The sequence below is a fragment of the Schistocerca serialis genome, chromosome 5 (genome assembly GCF_023864345.2).
Source record: "Schistocerca serialis cubense isolate TAMUIC-IGC-003099 chromosome 5, iqSchSeri2.2, whole genome shotgun sequence".
Lineage (NCBI taxonomy): Eukaryota > Metazoa > Arthropoda > Insecta > Orthoptera > Acrididae > Schistocerca > Schistocerca serialis.
The window spans coordinates 452,808,800-452,825,198 of NC_064642.1; the positions used below are offsets into that span (position 1 = coordinate 452,808,800).

Sequence of the window (16,399 nt, forward strand, 5' to 3'; positions counted from 1 at the left end):
GGCAACAGATGACCTGAAGCTTGCCATAGTTGCACACGAGACAGCTATTATATGCTTCTTAGACTTTAGCAAAGCCTTTTATTAGCGGGCTAAATTTTTTGCCAAGGGCAGTGCATTAGTTTCGTTCATACCTGACATCCTGAAAGCAATGCATCATGTCTGGCACCGTAAGTCACAATGGAGACAGACAGTATAAGGCATCCCCAGAGTACAATGTTAGCTATTATATTCTTTTCACTGGATGTCAATCTAGGACTAACTGGAGAAAGGAATGCGTGGAATCTGACAGAAATGTGGGTGTACCCGTGTTCAAATAGATTAGACTGCGCTGTTTGAGGATATCTACTACGAGAGAGCCTCTCGGACAGGGATGTGGAGTGCCCCAAATGGGTTGGTGGGCACTGAAGTCGCCAAGCAGCAAAAAGGGAGGAGGAAGTTGAGCAGTAAGTTGCAAAGTGTCTGCCCTGATGACAGAAGAAGACAAGGGTGAGTAGACATTGCAAAGAGAGCAGGCAAAACAGGCAAGGGAAAGATAGACAGCAACAGCTTGAAGCTGGGTGTGCAAAGAAATAGTGTGATCATGGACGTCGTCTCGAAAGAGCAACATGACTCTCCCGTTAGCGGGCAGCTGAAGTGAAGTGTGGGAGGTGAAAGCGATTGTGAAAGTGTAATTTTCTTTCCTGGAGTAAGAAAACAACTGGAAGTATGATCACAAGAGGAGCTGTAATTCAACCCTATTGGATGTGATGCTGTGAACTGGAGAATAACCTTATCTGATACGACATGAGAGGTATCAAATAAGGGGGCAATGACTGTAGCAGCTGCCAAATGCCAGAATTCGAACATGCACAACAATGCGCTTCAGAGGCCGGAGGATTCTGGTCCTCTAGTTCGACGGAGGTGTTGGTATTTGCCTTCAGTTGGCCAGCAGACTGGTTGTTGGCGGTGGGTCTCGGTGAAATGGAGGATGGCCAGGTGAAGGTATTTCATGGTGACACCAATGAAGAATAATGCCAAGGTGGAGAAGGGAAAAATTGTTTGCCCTTGTTTCATTGCTTAGAACCCTGCCATTTGTCAGGTGCAGACCCAGACGATGGCTGGCTGGATGTGCGCAGAAAGTCATCGTGAGAGTACTCCTTTTTGGATTTCCGTGCTTCTGTTTGCAAGGCATGTAATGTCACTGGTGCAGGCAAAGGTTTGTTAGTAAAGATGAGGGTTTGACCTTGGAGCTGGACGATTACACAATCATGGCACACAACTGGAAGTTGTAAGCCTTCATAGCCATGCCCTTCGTACGTCGGGGTGCAGCAGCACCCGTATGATAATTGCCAGAGGGTGGTGTACAAGGATTGCGGCTAACCAACATTTTCTGAGCAATGTGAGTAGGAAACTTTTCCTTCACCCAGATCTCCTCAATGGCTCTCTAATTGAGATAGATTGGACAGTCATGAGAGAAAGCAGCATGGTCACCTTTGCAGTTGATTGAATGCAGGAAAGGAGATGGACACTCACCCTCACGAGCATCCCTGCCGCAAGTTATGTATTTGGCTGCATTTTCATAAGATTCACGGGTGTCATTGTAGTGCTGACATGTGTAGCAACACGTGGGATTCGTGGTATATGGACTGACAGTAACAGCTTTGTAGTCAGCCCTAATTTTTGATGGCAGTATCACATACTCATATGAGGAATGGAATGCAGTTTGGCACTAATACTGTTCATGATGCCATCACTCCCTGGTCAGTGAGGTAGGCTGTAATTTCAGCCTCTGCAGGCCATTGTGCAGTCGAGTGTATACAACACCACAGGAGGAATTTAGAGTGCACAGGGCGTCTACTTTAACAGGGCAGCTGTAAAGTGTTGTATTAATAAGTTTCTGTGCTTGAAAAGCACTGTCCGGCTACATACGCAAGGTCCCATTACGCAACTGAGAACAGGCCTTCGCAGGACTGGCAATGGCATCCACACCCTTCTGAATGGATTATCTGTCGTGAAATTGTCACCATCATCCACGCATGACACAATGAGGTATCGGGGTGCACCTTGGAGAGGTGTCAATTCTTTCATCTTAACCCATTTACATGTTTGAAATGAGGAACTCATTGCGGAGAACTCCCCTATGATTGGCAGTGTCTAGGATGGCGGACTCCTTAGCGCTGGAGAACCCTCCCTATGAGGGGGTCATCTGCCTCAGGTGCTTGTCCACACCAAGTGCTTGTCCACACCTTAAGTCGCACCTCACAGACTCCAGACAGAGGTCCAGCTCAGGCAATCACCCCTCACGGGTCTGACCTTCACCAGGGGTTACATACGAGCCATACTTGTCAACTGGGGACTGGGAATTATGCATTACACTGCCACCTTTCACACATCAAATGCATGGGCCAGTCTTCAGGATTGCAGTAGGAGGAGGAGGAGGAGGAAGAAGAAGAAGAAGAAGAAAAGGAAAAAGAGATACCTTATATGCCAAAGTGGAGGAAGGGTGAGAAATGGAGGGACAGCGAAAGAAAGATGAGTGGACAGGATGAATCCATACAAAGTTTCACCAAAAACTTCAGTTTCCTGAAGTAGACTTGTGACTCAGTCCCCAAGGAAGGGGAAAAGAATAGCAGAAAGATAGACATGCAGCACAGAAAGGGGAGGAGTGCTGCAAAGGCTGGGGCCCCGTGGTAACGAAGCACATACTCACCAAAAAAAAATGCTGAGCCCCCTGGGGCAGGGTGGGGGAATGGTAGAAACAGTTGTTCCCATCAGAACAAAATTCCCAGTATTCTTAGCTGGTGCAGTCTCCCTGAACTTATTTTTCCCAGAACTCCCCATATCAGAAAATATCTATCTTGTACACCTGCGAAGTCTTTTTATATCTGCCACTATCATTATTCTTATTACATTACTATTATTATTATTATTTCTTTACTTTCTCAGACGTTAAGTAAGGTTAAAAATGGAAAGTGACGCGGACCTTGATCAAGCGTCACTTCCTTTTAACTGTATGGTATGTGTTATATTGCATTTAGGAACTTTCGGGTAATTGAACATGTAACAATAATTACAGATTTCTGTAGTTGTATATATAAGTTTGGATGTAGCTGTATTGCATTGATGTACTGGTGGATAGTGTGTGGTATGACTCCTGTAGTTGATAGTATAATTGGTATAATGTCAACTTTATCCTGATGCCACATGTCCTTGACTTCCTCAGCCAGTTGGATGTATTTTTCAATTTTTTCTCCTGTTTTCTTTTGTCTATTTGTTGTATTGGGTATGGATATTTCGATTAGTTGTGTTAATTTCTTCTTTTTATTGGTGAGTATGATGTCAGGTTTGTTATGTGGTGGTGTTTTATCTGTTATAATGGTTCTGTTCCAGTATAATTTGTATTCATCGTTCTCCAGTACATTTTGTGGTGCATACTTGTATGTGGGAACATGTTGTTTTATAAGTTTATGTTGTAAGGCAAGCTGTTGATGTATTATTTTTGCTACATTGTCATGTCTTCTGGGGTATTCTGTATTTGCTAGTATTGTACATCCACTTGTGATGTGATCTACTGTTTCTATTTGTTGTTTGCAAAGTCTGCATTTATCTGTTGTGGTATTGGGATCTTTAATAATATGCTTGCTGTAATATCTGGTGTTTATTGTTTGATCCTGTATTGCAATCACGAATCCTTCCGTCTCACTGTATATACTGCCTTTTCTTAGCCATGTGTTGGATGCGTCTTGATCAATGTGTGGCTGTATTAGATGATACGGGTGCTTGCCATGTAGTGTTTTCTTTTTCCAATTTACTTTCTTCGTATCTGATGATGTTATGTGATCTAAAGGGTTGTAGAAGTGGTTATGAAATTGCAGTGGTGTAGCCGATGTATTTATATGAGTGATTGCTTTGTGTATTTTGCTAGTTTCTGCTCGTTCTATAAAGAATTTTCTTAAATTGTCTACCTGTCCATAATGTAGGTTTTTTATGTCGATAAATCCCCTTCTTCCTTCCTTTCTGCTTAATGGGAATCTTTCAGTTGCTGAATGTATTTGATGTATTCTATATTTGTGGCATTGTGATCGTGTAAGTGTATTGAGTGCTTCTAGGTCTGTGTTACTCCATTTCACTACTCCAAATGAGTAGGTCAATATCGGTATAGCATAAGTATTTATAGCTTTTGTCTTGTTTCTTGCTGTCACTTCTGTTTTCAGTATTTTTGTTAGTCTTTGTCTATATTTTTCTTTTAGTTCTTCTTTAATATTTGTATTATCTATTCCTATTTTTTGTCCGTATCCTAGATATTTATAGGCATTGTTTTTTCCATCGCTTCTATGCAGTCGCTGTGGTTATGCAATATGTAATCTTCTTGTTTAGTGTGTTTTCCCTTGACTATGCTATTTTTCTTACATTTGTCTGTTCCAAAAGCCATATTTATATCATTGCTGAATACTTCTGTTATCTTTAGTAATTGGTTGAGTTGTTGATTCATTGCTGCCAGTAGTTTTAGATCATCCATGTATAGCAGATGTGTGATTTTGTGTGGGTATGTTCCAGTAATATTGTATCAATAATTTGTATTATTTAGCATGTTGGATAGTGGGTTCAGAGCAAGGCAGAACCAGAACGGACTTAATGAGTCTCCTTGATATATTCCACGCTTAATTTGTATTGGCTGTGATGTGATATTATTTGAATTTGTTTGGATATTAAGTGTGGTTTTCCAATTTTTCATTACTATGTTTAGGAACTGTATCAATTTAGGATCTACTTTGTATATTTCCAATATTTGTAGTAACCATGAGTGGGGTACACTATCAAAAGCTTTTTGGTAATCAATGTATGCATAGTGTAGCGACCTTTGTTTAGTTTTAACTTGATATGTCATCTCTAGTAAAGCTGCATGTCCTCGGGAAAAATTACGGCTGTAGTTTCCCCTTGCTTTTAGCCGTTCACAGTACCAGCACAGCAAGGCCGTTTTGGTTAATGTTACAAGGCCAGATCAGTCAATCATCCAGACTGTTGCCCCTGCAACTACTGAAAAGGCTGCTGCCCCTCTTCAGGAACCACATGTTTGTCTGGCCTCTCAACAGATACCCCTCTGTTGTGGTTGCACCTACGGTACGGCTTTACTGTATGATTAAATGATGATGGCGTCCTCTTGGGTAAAATATTCCGGAGGTAAAATAGTCCCCCATTCGGATCTCCGGGCGGGGACTACTCAACAGGACGTCGTTATCAGGAGAAAGAAAACTGGCGTTCTACGGATCGGAGCGGGGAATATCAGATCCCTTAATCGGGCAGGTAGGTTAGAAAACTTAAAAATGGAAATGGATAGGTTAAAGTTAGATATAGTGGGAATTAGTGAAGTTCAGTGGCAGGAGGAACAAGACTTTTGATCAGGTGATTACAGGGTTATAAACACAAAATCAAATAGGGGTAATGCAGGAGTAGGTTTAATAATGAATAAAAAAATAGGAGTGCGGGTTAGCTACTACAAACAGCATAGTGAACGCATTATTGTGGCCAAGATAGACACAAAGCCCATGCCTACTACAGTAGTACAAGTTTATATGCCAACTAGCTCTGCAGATGATGAAGAAATTGATGAAATGTATGACGAGATAAAAGAAATTATTCAGGTAGTGAAGGGAGACGAAAATTTAATAGTCATGGGTGACTGGAATTCATCAGTAGGAAAAGGGAGAGAAGGAAACATAGTAGGTGAATATCGATTGGGGGGAAGAAATGAAAGAGGAAGCCGCCTTGTAGAATTTTGCACAGAGCATAACTTAATCATAGCTAACACTTGGTTCAAGAATCATAAAAGAAGGTTGTATACCTGGAAGAATCCTGGAGATACTAAAAGGTATCAGATAGATTATATAATGGTAAGACAGAGATTTAGGAACCAGGTTTTAAATTGTAAGACATTTCCAGGGGCAGATGTGGATTCTGACCACAATCTATTGGTTATGAACTGCAGATTGAAACTGAAGAAACTGCAAAAAGGTGGGAATCTAAGGAGATGGGACCTGAATAAACTGAAAGAACCAGAGGTTGTAGAGAGTTTCAGGCAGAGCATAAGGGAACAATTGACAGGAATGGGGGAAAGAAATACAGTAGAAGAAGAATGGGTAGCTATGAGAGATGAAGTAGTGAAGGCAGCAGACGATCAAGTAGGTAAAAAGGCGAGGACTAATAGAAATCCTTGGGTAACAGAAGAAATATTGAATTTAATTGATGAAAGGAGAAAATATAAAAATGCAGTAAATGAAGCAGGCAAAAAGGAATACAAACGTCTCAAAAATGAGATCGACAGGAAGTGCAAAATGGCTAAGCAGGGATGGCTAGAGGACAAATGTAAGGATGTAGAGGCTTGTCTCACTAGGGGTAAGATAGATACTGCCTACAGGAAAATTAAAGAGACCTTTGGAGAGAAGAGAACCACTTGTATGAATATCAAGAGCTCAGATGGCAAAACAGTTCTAAGCAAAGAAGGGAAGGCAGAAAGGTGGAAGGAGTATATAGAGGGTTTATACAAGGGCAATGTACTTGAGGACAATATTATGGAAATGGAAGAGGATGTAGATGAAGACGAAATGGGAGATAAGATACTGCGTGAAGAGTTTGACAGAGCACTGAAAGACCTGAGTCGAAACAAGGCCCCGGGAGTAGACAACATTCCATTAGAACTACTGATGGCCTTGGGAGAGCCAGTCCTGACAAAACTCTACCATCTGGTGAGCAAGATGTATGAGACAGGCGAAATACCCTCAGACTTCAAGAAGAATATAATAATTCCAATCCCAAAGAAAGCAGGTGTTGACAGATGTGAAAATTACCGAACTATCAGTTTAATAAGTCAGCTGCAAAATACTAACGCGAATTCTTTACAGACGAATGGAAAAACTGGTAGAAGCGGACCTCGGGGAAGATCAGTTTGGATTCCGTAGAAATGCTGGAACACGTGAGGCAATACTATCCTTACGACTTATCTTAGAAGAAAGATTAAGAAAAGGCAAACCTATGTTTCTAGCATTTGTAGACTTAGAGAAAGCTTTTGACAATGTTAACTGGAATACTCTCTTTCAAATTCTGAAGGTGGCAGGTATAAAATACAGGGAGCGAAAGGCTATTTACAATTTGTACAGAAATCAGATGGCAGTTATAAGAGTTGAGGGGCATGAAAGGGAAGCAGTGGTTGGGAAAGGAGTGAGACAGGGTTGTAGCCTGTCCCCGATGTTATTTAATCTGTATATTGAGCAAGCAGTAAAGGAAACAAAAGAAAAATTCGGAGTAGGTACTAAAATTCATGGAGAAGAAGTAAAAACTTTGAGGTTCGCCGATGACATTGTAATTCTGTCAGAGACAGCAAAGGACTTGGAAGAGCAGTTGAACGGAATGGACAGTGTCTTGAAAGGAGGATATAAGATGAACATCAACAAAAGCAAAACGAGGATAATAGAATGTAGTCGAATTAAGTCGGGTGACGTTGAGGGTATTAGATTAGGAAATGAGACACTTAAAGTAGTAAAGGAGTTTTGCTATTTAGGGAGTAAAATAACTTATGATGGTCGAAGTAGAGAGGATATAAAATGTAGATTGGCAATGGCAAGGAAAGCGTTTCTGAAGAAGAGAAATTTGTTAACATCCAGTATTGATTTAAGTGTCAGGAAGTCATTTCTGAAAGTATTCGTATGGAGTGTAGCCATGTATGGAAGTGAAACATGGACGATAAATAGTTTGGACAAGAAGAGAATAGAAGCTTTCGAAATGTGGTGCTACAGAAGAATGCTGAAGATTAGATGGGTAGATCACATAACTAATGAGGAAGTATTGAATAGGATTGGGGAGAAGAGAAGTTTGTGGCACAACAACCAGAAGAAGGGATCGGTTGGTAGGACATGTTCTGAGGCATCAAGGGATCACCAATTTAGTACTGGAGGGCAGCGTGGAGGGTAAAAATCGTAGAGGGAGACCAAGAGATGAATACACTAAGCAGATTCAGAAGGATGTAGGTTGCAGTAGGTACTGGGAGATGAAGAAGATTGCACAGGATAGAGTAGCATGGAGAGCTGCATCAAACCAGTCTCAGGACTGAAGATCACAACAACAACAACAACATGTCGTCTCTGCATCTATTATCAGTTGCTCTTTACATCCTCGTGCTCCTTTGCAACAGCCTTTTTGTTCTTCATTTATAATTTTGTTCTGTGTTGTATGTGTCATTAATTTCTATGTAATGACTGAAGTTAATATTTTGTATATTGTTGGTAGGCATGTTATGGGGTGATATTTAGCTGGGTTTGCTGTGTCTGCTTGATCTTTAGGTTTCAGATAAGTTATTCCATGTGTAAGTGTATCAGGGAATGTGTATGGGTCTGCAATGTAACTGTTAAATAATTTAGTTAGATGTGAATGTGTTGAGGTGAATTTCTTTAGCCAGAAATTTGCTATTTTATCTTTTCCCGGGGCTTTCCAATTGTGAGTAGAATTAATTGCTTGGATGACTTCATGTTGCAAAATTATCACTTCAGGCATTTGTGGTATCATCTTGTACGTATCTGTTTCTGCTTGTATCCACCGTGCATGCCTGTTATTTTGTACCGGGTTTGACCATATGTTGCTCCAGAAGTGTTCCATGTCTGTTATGTTTGGTGGATTGTCTATTTTAATGTGTGTGTTACCTATTGTCTGGTAAAATTTCTTTTGGTTTTGTTTCCTTCTATTTTCACTTTTTTTGTATCTTCTAAGTCGTTTGGCCAATGCTTGTAATTTCTGCTTCTTTTCATCTAATTGCTCTATCACTTCTTGTTGTGAGATTTTACCTAACCTTTTTCGTTTTTTTCTGACATTTCTATTCTTATAAATTGTGTTAGCTGTCCAATGTCTCTTCTCAGTTTTTCTATTCTGATCTGTAGCCTGTGTTGCCATGCTGGTTTTGTGGGTTTCTTCTGTGTGTTGGTTGGTTCTGATCTCTGCCTAGTGTGTATATTTAGTGTAGTGAGTGCTCCTATATAAACCAGTAGTTGTAGCTCTTCCATAGTTGTGTTGTTATTATTATTATTATTATTATTATTATTATTACCGTTATCACTATTAGTGGCAGCAGCTGTAGTAGTACAAGTACTGCCAGTATCAATTTTATTAGCTCAGAGTCGGTATTATTGAGGTACTCACATTGCCAAATCATTTCAATACTATTTGTCATATTAATTTTTTTTTTTTTAAGCATACTCCGTGAGTGCACTGATTAATGAACATACCCATGATGTTTCAGCATCCTGTGATGTATACAGCCCACACTGCAGCACCCTGAACACCATCAGAGTAATTATAATCACCCAGAATGTCATGCTGAGTCGTGACAAGAGACACACCTTTTCAAGTTTTTCCGGTTATTCTGACTAAATTTCAATTCCTAGTGATCAGGACTTCTGATATAACCTTCCCCAGAAAATACTAAACAACTGTAGAACATAATAAAAGATGTCAGATTTAATCTGAGTAGTAACAGCAGAATATGGCCACATCATAAATGCATCTCCACCTTGTCATCAGTTTTTAGGACCTGATATGCTCACACTGCAACACCAAGTCTAATTTTTCAGGTGGTTTAGAAGCTGGTCTTTCAAATGTAAATGGTTTAAAAGAGCTTGAAGAAGACTCTTTTTGCTATTTTAAGAAAAAAATGTCAACTTTGCCCTCAATCTGTAAACTACGAGAAAGCAGGAAAATGAAATTTTATATCCTAAAAACTTTTACTGGTAAGTTAGAATGAGCAAAGTTTCAGATTTATCATGCAATTACACCTCTTGTTATAAAAAGCTATTTACTTAATTGAGTGCAAAAATTGTACAAGATGCCTTAGTTTAGTTTCTGTGGTGTCACCGCCAGACACCACACTTGCTAGGTGGTAGCCTTTAAATCGGCCGCAGTCCGTTAGTATACGTCGGACCCGCGTGTCGCCACTGTCAGTGATTGCAGACCGAGCGCCGCCACACGGCAGGTCTAGAGAGACGTCCTAGCACTCGCCCCAGTTGTACAGCCGACTTTGCTAGCGATGGTTCACTGACAAATTACGCTCTCATTTGCCGAGACGATAGTTAGCATAGCCTTCAGCTACGTCATTTGCTACGACCTAGCAAGGCGCCATTATCATTTGCTATTTATCTTGTAATGTATGTACCGTCAGACCGATGTTCACCAATTATGGATTAAATTTAAGTATTCCAGAAGCTACGTACTATTTTTGCTACTATAAGACCTTGACCTGTTCCAGACCTCACGCCAGCCTGCGTGAGCTTAAACGCGTGCCTTTCAGCTACCTGTCATAGTGGATTGGCTGTCTTGCCAGTCCACAACAGTTTCTTTCAAGAAAATATTACCAGAGATACTTCTCATAGTTGCCGGAAATTCAGTGGTGCACTTTCAATAGTTGCAATGTGGGTTCAAACAAATGACTATATCTCTGGAAGTAGGATATCAGTGAAAGTATTATACTGACGAAAGTAAAACTTTAGTGATATTCATTGGGAACATGTGTTTATGTCCACACAAAATTTCAGCAAAATCTGTGTTCATCTTGCTCGAACCTCTAGACCACTTGGCATGAAATGACCTGATAGTGTGTTACAGCAATCTTGCGTCCGACAATTCGGAAGGCAGAATTCAGTATTTAGAGCTTTTCTGCATCATCCTGTGGCAGCTCATAAAGATGTTTTCTGACAGTCATTCTTTTCCAACACCATTCATGAATAGAACAGGAAAAGGGGAAAAATTATAACTGTAATGGAAGTACACTTTTGCCACACATCGTAAGGTGACATGTGGAGCATAGATGTGGATGTCAGCACGGAGAACATAAAAACCTAAGTATGGAATGGCCACACAGTTTGTACTGCATACCTCTCAAGTTTACGGTTGAGCACTGCTGAGTCTCTCTGGGCTGTTAGTTTTACATTACAACTAACCTGCCATTTTCGTACTCAAAACAATGGAAAATGTGGTTACTAAAAAAAAGTTGCTTTTTTTACATCTGACTACAAGCTAAAGACCATACAATGAATAATGGACTACTGATCCTGTTGACAGTTGAAAAACACACAGGTACAATCTGGCTTAAGTGAAGTGTTCAATACCACTTTGCCAACTCACAACCACAATGTTGCATTTCAACTTGACTTTGGGCTACGCTGTCATGTATAAGTTTCTCATTAACATTTATTAGCTTTACCTACTGACAAGCAAACTTCCACCTTCCAACCTAACCTAGGCCTCAAGTTATGCCTCAGATGAGTCTGTCACGAGAATCTACAGTTCAAAAACTAACACATACATGCAAAAGAGAGATTATTATAAAGGGCATGGACCACAGGCAATAAGCACTAATACAGAAAATTGGCTATGCTATACTGGCAGTATCAAATGCCTGTCAATGATAATGCACTAAATAATCACACAGTTCATTCAGAATATGCACAGTCTTGGTGATGTCAACTGAGGGGTCAATTCAACTTGTAGGCCTATATATTCGTATATAAAGGTAAGCTACAGCCTCTCACACTCCACCCCTGCAGTCTGCTGCTCTACTCGCAGTGCGTCATATTGTCGCTCACCTACATCAGACTTCACCGTCTGAAATGTCTGGACGAGGCAAGAGAGAAAGCTGGTTCCCGTGCTCGAATTCTGATGCAAGCCATCAGGAATGATCCCTTTGTCAAGAAGAAGATGAAGAAGAAGGCAGTGCAGCAATGCTACAATTGCCAAAAAATGTGGCATGTTGCCAAGTCAAACAAGGGTACAGTCACGTGTTTGAACTGCCCGAATGTGCAAGACTCATGCGACTGTGACAAGCCAAGAAGTACTGCTGCCACATGCTTGAATTGCAGTGGTGCTTACACGGCTAACTCATGCAGCTTTAGTTACATAATGCCCTGGAAACTGCAGAAGAGAGCTGCCACACGTGCCCACAGCCTGTCAAAGGCAATAACACAATGCCCCCCCCCCCAAACCCAACCCAACAGGTGGAAGTGGGCTGCGTTGCCATAAGAAGACATCACAGATGATGTGCTGGATGTCCTCACAGCGACAATGGTGGCAGAAAGGACTGCCATGAAGGATGAGCTTGTAGCTGTCCACCGGCAGTTGCAACAGCTGCGGGATGACCTGAGAGCTGAAAAGAAGATGTCTGTCCCCGCCATCATGTTCCCTGTGACACAGAAGGCAAGGGTGGATGCTGCCACCAAGACGGACACAGCCCCCCCTCCCCACCCGGCAGAAATGCGGAAGGCTGCGATGATGTTCATGGATGTTGAGTCACCTGCTCTCCTTCCCGAAGGGGAGGCTGGCCAGTGGACACATGACGAAGAGACACCCATCGAGGCAACCTCACAAGACAAGGAAGAGTTAGAGGAAGAACGGAAATATGGAAGCGTCCGATCCCGCCCGTCTGCTTTGACCCATGACGTCACAAATATGGCGGAAACGACCATAAACCACGATTCCAATACGGCGCATATAAAGTCCATACGTACACATTACGAGGACGAAAATACATCAAAAAACAAACACACACACACTTTCCACAAAAAGCCTAATGACACTAACGGAGCAAACGTGGGAAATGGGGTGTTTTTAGGTGGGGGGCAAACTAAATATAAACAAATCTTAGACACCCACCCCCATACAAAACCACACAAAATGACGAAAAAACTCCCCAAATACCACTAAACACAATATCATCTGGAATCAGACACTTCACTTGACCTATATAGCTCAACAGCAGCTCCCGATCCCATAAATTAGGATCAAACACTTCCCTTTGGCCTATATAGCTCTAAAACATCTCCCGATACCAATATCAACACACAGTGACACACTGGGATAGAACACTTCCCTTGACCTGTGCACTGTTAATTTTATCCGTCATATCCATTTCTGAACAAAAACAACTGATTAATTTTACTAAAATTGCCACATGATGTACAGCGAACAACACTAAATTAACCTTCACACAAAATCGTTAACTCACTGAAACGAATTCCACTAGAAACACAGCCGACACTCAAACAATTCTGGATAATGAGCAAACGCAAACTGAGCCCATTACACCACACAAACGAAAACCCTGAACATACCACCAGAGAGCACAACAAACCACAACACGACGACATGTACAAACACGTACTCACAAACCAAACTCCATGCCGTCATGACGTCACAAACGACAACTCCCTTACGTCACGGGTCAAAGCCGACGCATGGGATCGGACGCTTCTGTCGACCCGGAAGAACTGCATGAATGCCTGCCGCTCCCAGTTGAGTGCAATGTGTAGCCTGTGCTAAAGAAGATGGCAGCATCACTTTGAGACAAGACATAGCTACACCTGAACAACCCATATCCCATTACCCCTTCGGACTTTCCTAAACCATCTCTTCCACAAAAGTCACATGATTTCTATGAAGTCTGTGACCTTATGTGTGATGTCATATCAAAGAAGGAGCTTAGGACCATAAATACCAATCCTATATTCACCCCCACCGACTGGAAACACCCCGTGTCTCAGAAAGGTGGGTGAAGGAAGAATTTCGGTCGGGAAGGGGGAAGTCTTGCACTGACGATATGGCAGCCAACAACTACTTCGACAAACTTAACAAACTGGGGATAATGAAAGAATAATTTAACCACTAGCTTGATAGGTGCCATGTTTTTTTCTACTCCTGCACAACTCCAAGATAACGCAACAGAGGCCCACTATCATCAACCAGAGAAGATCGAGGAGGAACAGCAGACCCCTGCTTCGCCTCCAGCACCATGGACTAAAGGATATATCCATCTGTTTTTGGACCATCCCCCACCAGTTTTATTACCACATATCACACGAGATATACTCTTCAATAGCAGTTGGAGTAAACGTAAGTAGGTTAATACAGAAAATAGTAACTGGTCTGGATGCATGATTCCATACCCTAATTATTATGATGACCATTTGATTCCTTTACGGCATTTCACTTGCTGCTGGTTTCTCTTTTCTGAACAAGTTGTACAGATATTTTGTGTCACTGATAGCTATTAATGTTTTCTTTGATTCGAATATGAGAAATGTTGTACAAAATCACCAAAATGTGTGCAGGACAGCTCTTTATACTGGTAATAGTTTGAAGAAAGTATGACCAAAGATGCTACACACTAGAGAAACGATATGATCAACAAACAGCTATTTAAATAAGAGTGAAATGACAACTGGGCCGTGAAAAATGTTGGCAACTATTTTGTAATCCTAATGCTAGAAGAATGGAGCCTTTAAATTTACCTGCTAACTGGGACCCACTTATCACAAACATTGAAATGAGTGTACAAGAGGGTTTTTTTAAAAAAAAGGAAACGATGTTAAAGTACCACGGTACTGAAGTGCCATGGATTAACAAGAAGGTCTATCTCTGTGGTTCCAACACTGCATACCTGCTTTCTCTTCTGACAGCTGCCATACAAATGCTGCGCCTGAAGTACGTTTCTGAGGGTTGTTCTAAAGGTATAGTCCTTCTGGAAATAAATGACGACGCGGTTCCTCTGAATCTCACATTTTTCTATTCTTAACTTCCAAGTTGCGCTAGCTTCTTTCAGAGATGTAAGCTGCTGTAGGTAAAAGTTGATAAATGTCAGTAAATCACTTCCAAAAGCACATATGCTGAGCTACAACATTTTATTTTTAAATTTTGTTGTTACCATTAATAACAGCCCGGTATAGGCTATATCCGATTAGTACACATTTTAAGTTTCCTAATAAATGCATGCTTTGCATGTACGAATTGTAAATACACTCAACAGTTTGTGAGCTATTTAAAATTTAAACATCAAGAGACTTAATTCTAATTATCGACACTTGTGATCTGACGTTTTTCACATCACTGAGATACATAAAAAGGGCGCACAGTGGCTCCATATCAAAGTCACTTGCCTCTTTCAGGTTCAATTCCTTGCTATCCGACTCGCTTATGGAATCTGAAGTAACAGAGCTGTCCAAAATTGCGGCTGTAGGCAGTTCACAGTTTGTCTCATTTTCTTTAAAGTTCGTCATTGTATAATACAGGGGAAAACTCATGTCACCATCACGAAGTAAATTCTCACTGTGCTTACGTACGTTGCATTTTACTGATTCATTAGTTAAGTTAAAATGATCGCAGAGATTTTCAACAAATGCGTTTATTACATCGTGATCCATATTCGCACTACTCTTACAAACAAACCGTAAGCATACTTCTTCGACCGTAAGCCATGCACTTGTAAACAACACGGCATCCACAAGTCTGGAACAACTGTTCCATTGCCGAATAGCAAAGATATGGCTCCAGAGTGCGTGTAAAAGAGTGCATTTTGGTGTTTGCTCAATTCACAGTCACCTGTATTTTTAGGCCACGTTGTTCTTCGTGCTATATTTTCTGAAGCCGGATTTCTACTTGATTCATTTTCAAGACAAGAGATTTGCCATAAATAAAGGAAAGCGAATGGACCAAAAGAGATTGAGTTATATCTTTCCACAATGAACCATGTCACATTCTGGACAATTTTCGTAATTAGTACCATACAACAATGAAAGGGAAAGAAAACGTAAGAAACTCTATAAAGAACAAACCACACTGGCCGTCACGTCAAGCCAAAAATTTCACAATGCACTTTTAATGGCTGCATTCACACTGGCCGTCAACGGAGCGTCGCGTCAGAACAAGTCGGGTCGCGCCAAGGTTTCTGGGAAGAAATTTTTGATGGCGTCATCATTTGCTAACATCGGAAGTTAATCTATTTTCACTGCGTTCACTCATGTCATAGTAGTGGATTTTGTTCCTTTTTATTATGTTATTGTGATTTGTTTTCGCGGTAAACAGCAAATGTTCCATCTCTACTCCATTCTTTTCCATTTAGTGTTCTTCCACAAGCGAGGTCAGATATCTGAAAGCAAAAAGTTATTTAGGTTTCAAAATAAGCAAATACGTCGATGAAATGATTTTCATTAAATAACATTTTAGGAGAAAAAAACATCTGTAATAAATCAGAAAAACACAGTGATTCATGAAATTGTCAGTTTCGTAAGAAAAAATAAAAAATGGTGAGGTAAAAAAGTTATATTTATTCCCTTAAAAATATCGTTTGATGTATTTGTATGTACATATTTTCCCTAGCAAATAAATGCCGATGCTTTGAAATGTTGTTTCGCTTCTCAACACTTTACCATAAAAAATTGATCAAGAATACATCTTATGAAGTGTCCTTTGGGCATTAATAAACTTTATCGTTGTTAGTTCCTCAGTTCATACATATACTCCGACGTTTTGTGTCACTGTGATAACTCGTAACTTCACTTTCACGATTCGGTACTGGGCCTATTAGATTAGATGCGATTCAGTTTTCGTTCCATCG

General features: G+C 40.7%; 1 protein-coding gene across 1 annotated transcript in view; it reads right to left on the reverse strand.

Moving 5' to 3' along the window:
• The window catches only part of LOC126482332 (uncharacterized), a 652,552-nt gene that overhangs the window by 84,254 nt on the left and 551,899 nt on the right, over positions 1-16,399 (reverse strand). The window lies entirely within an intron of this gene.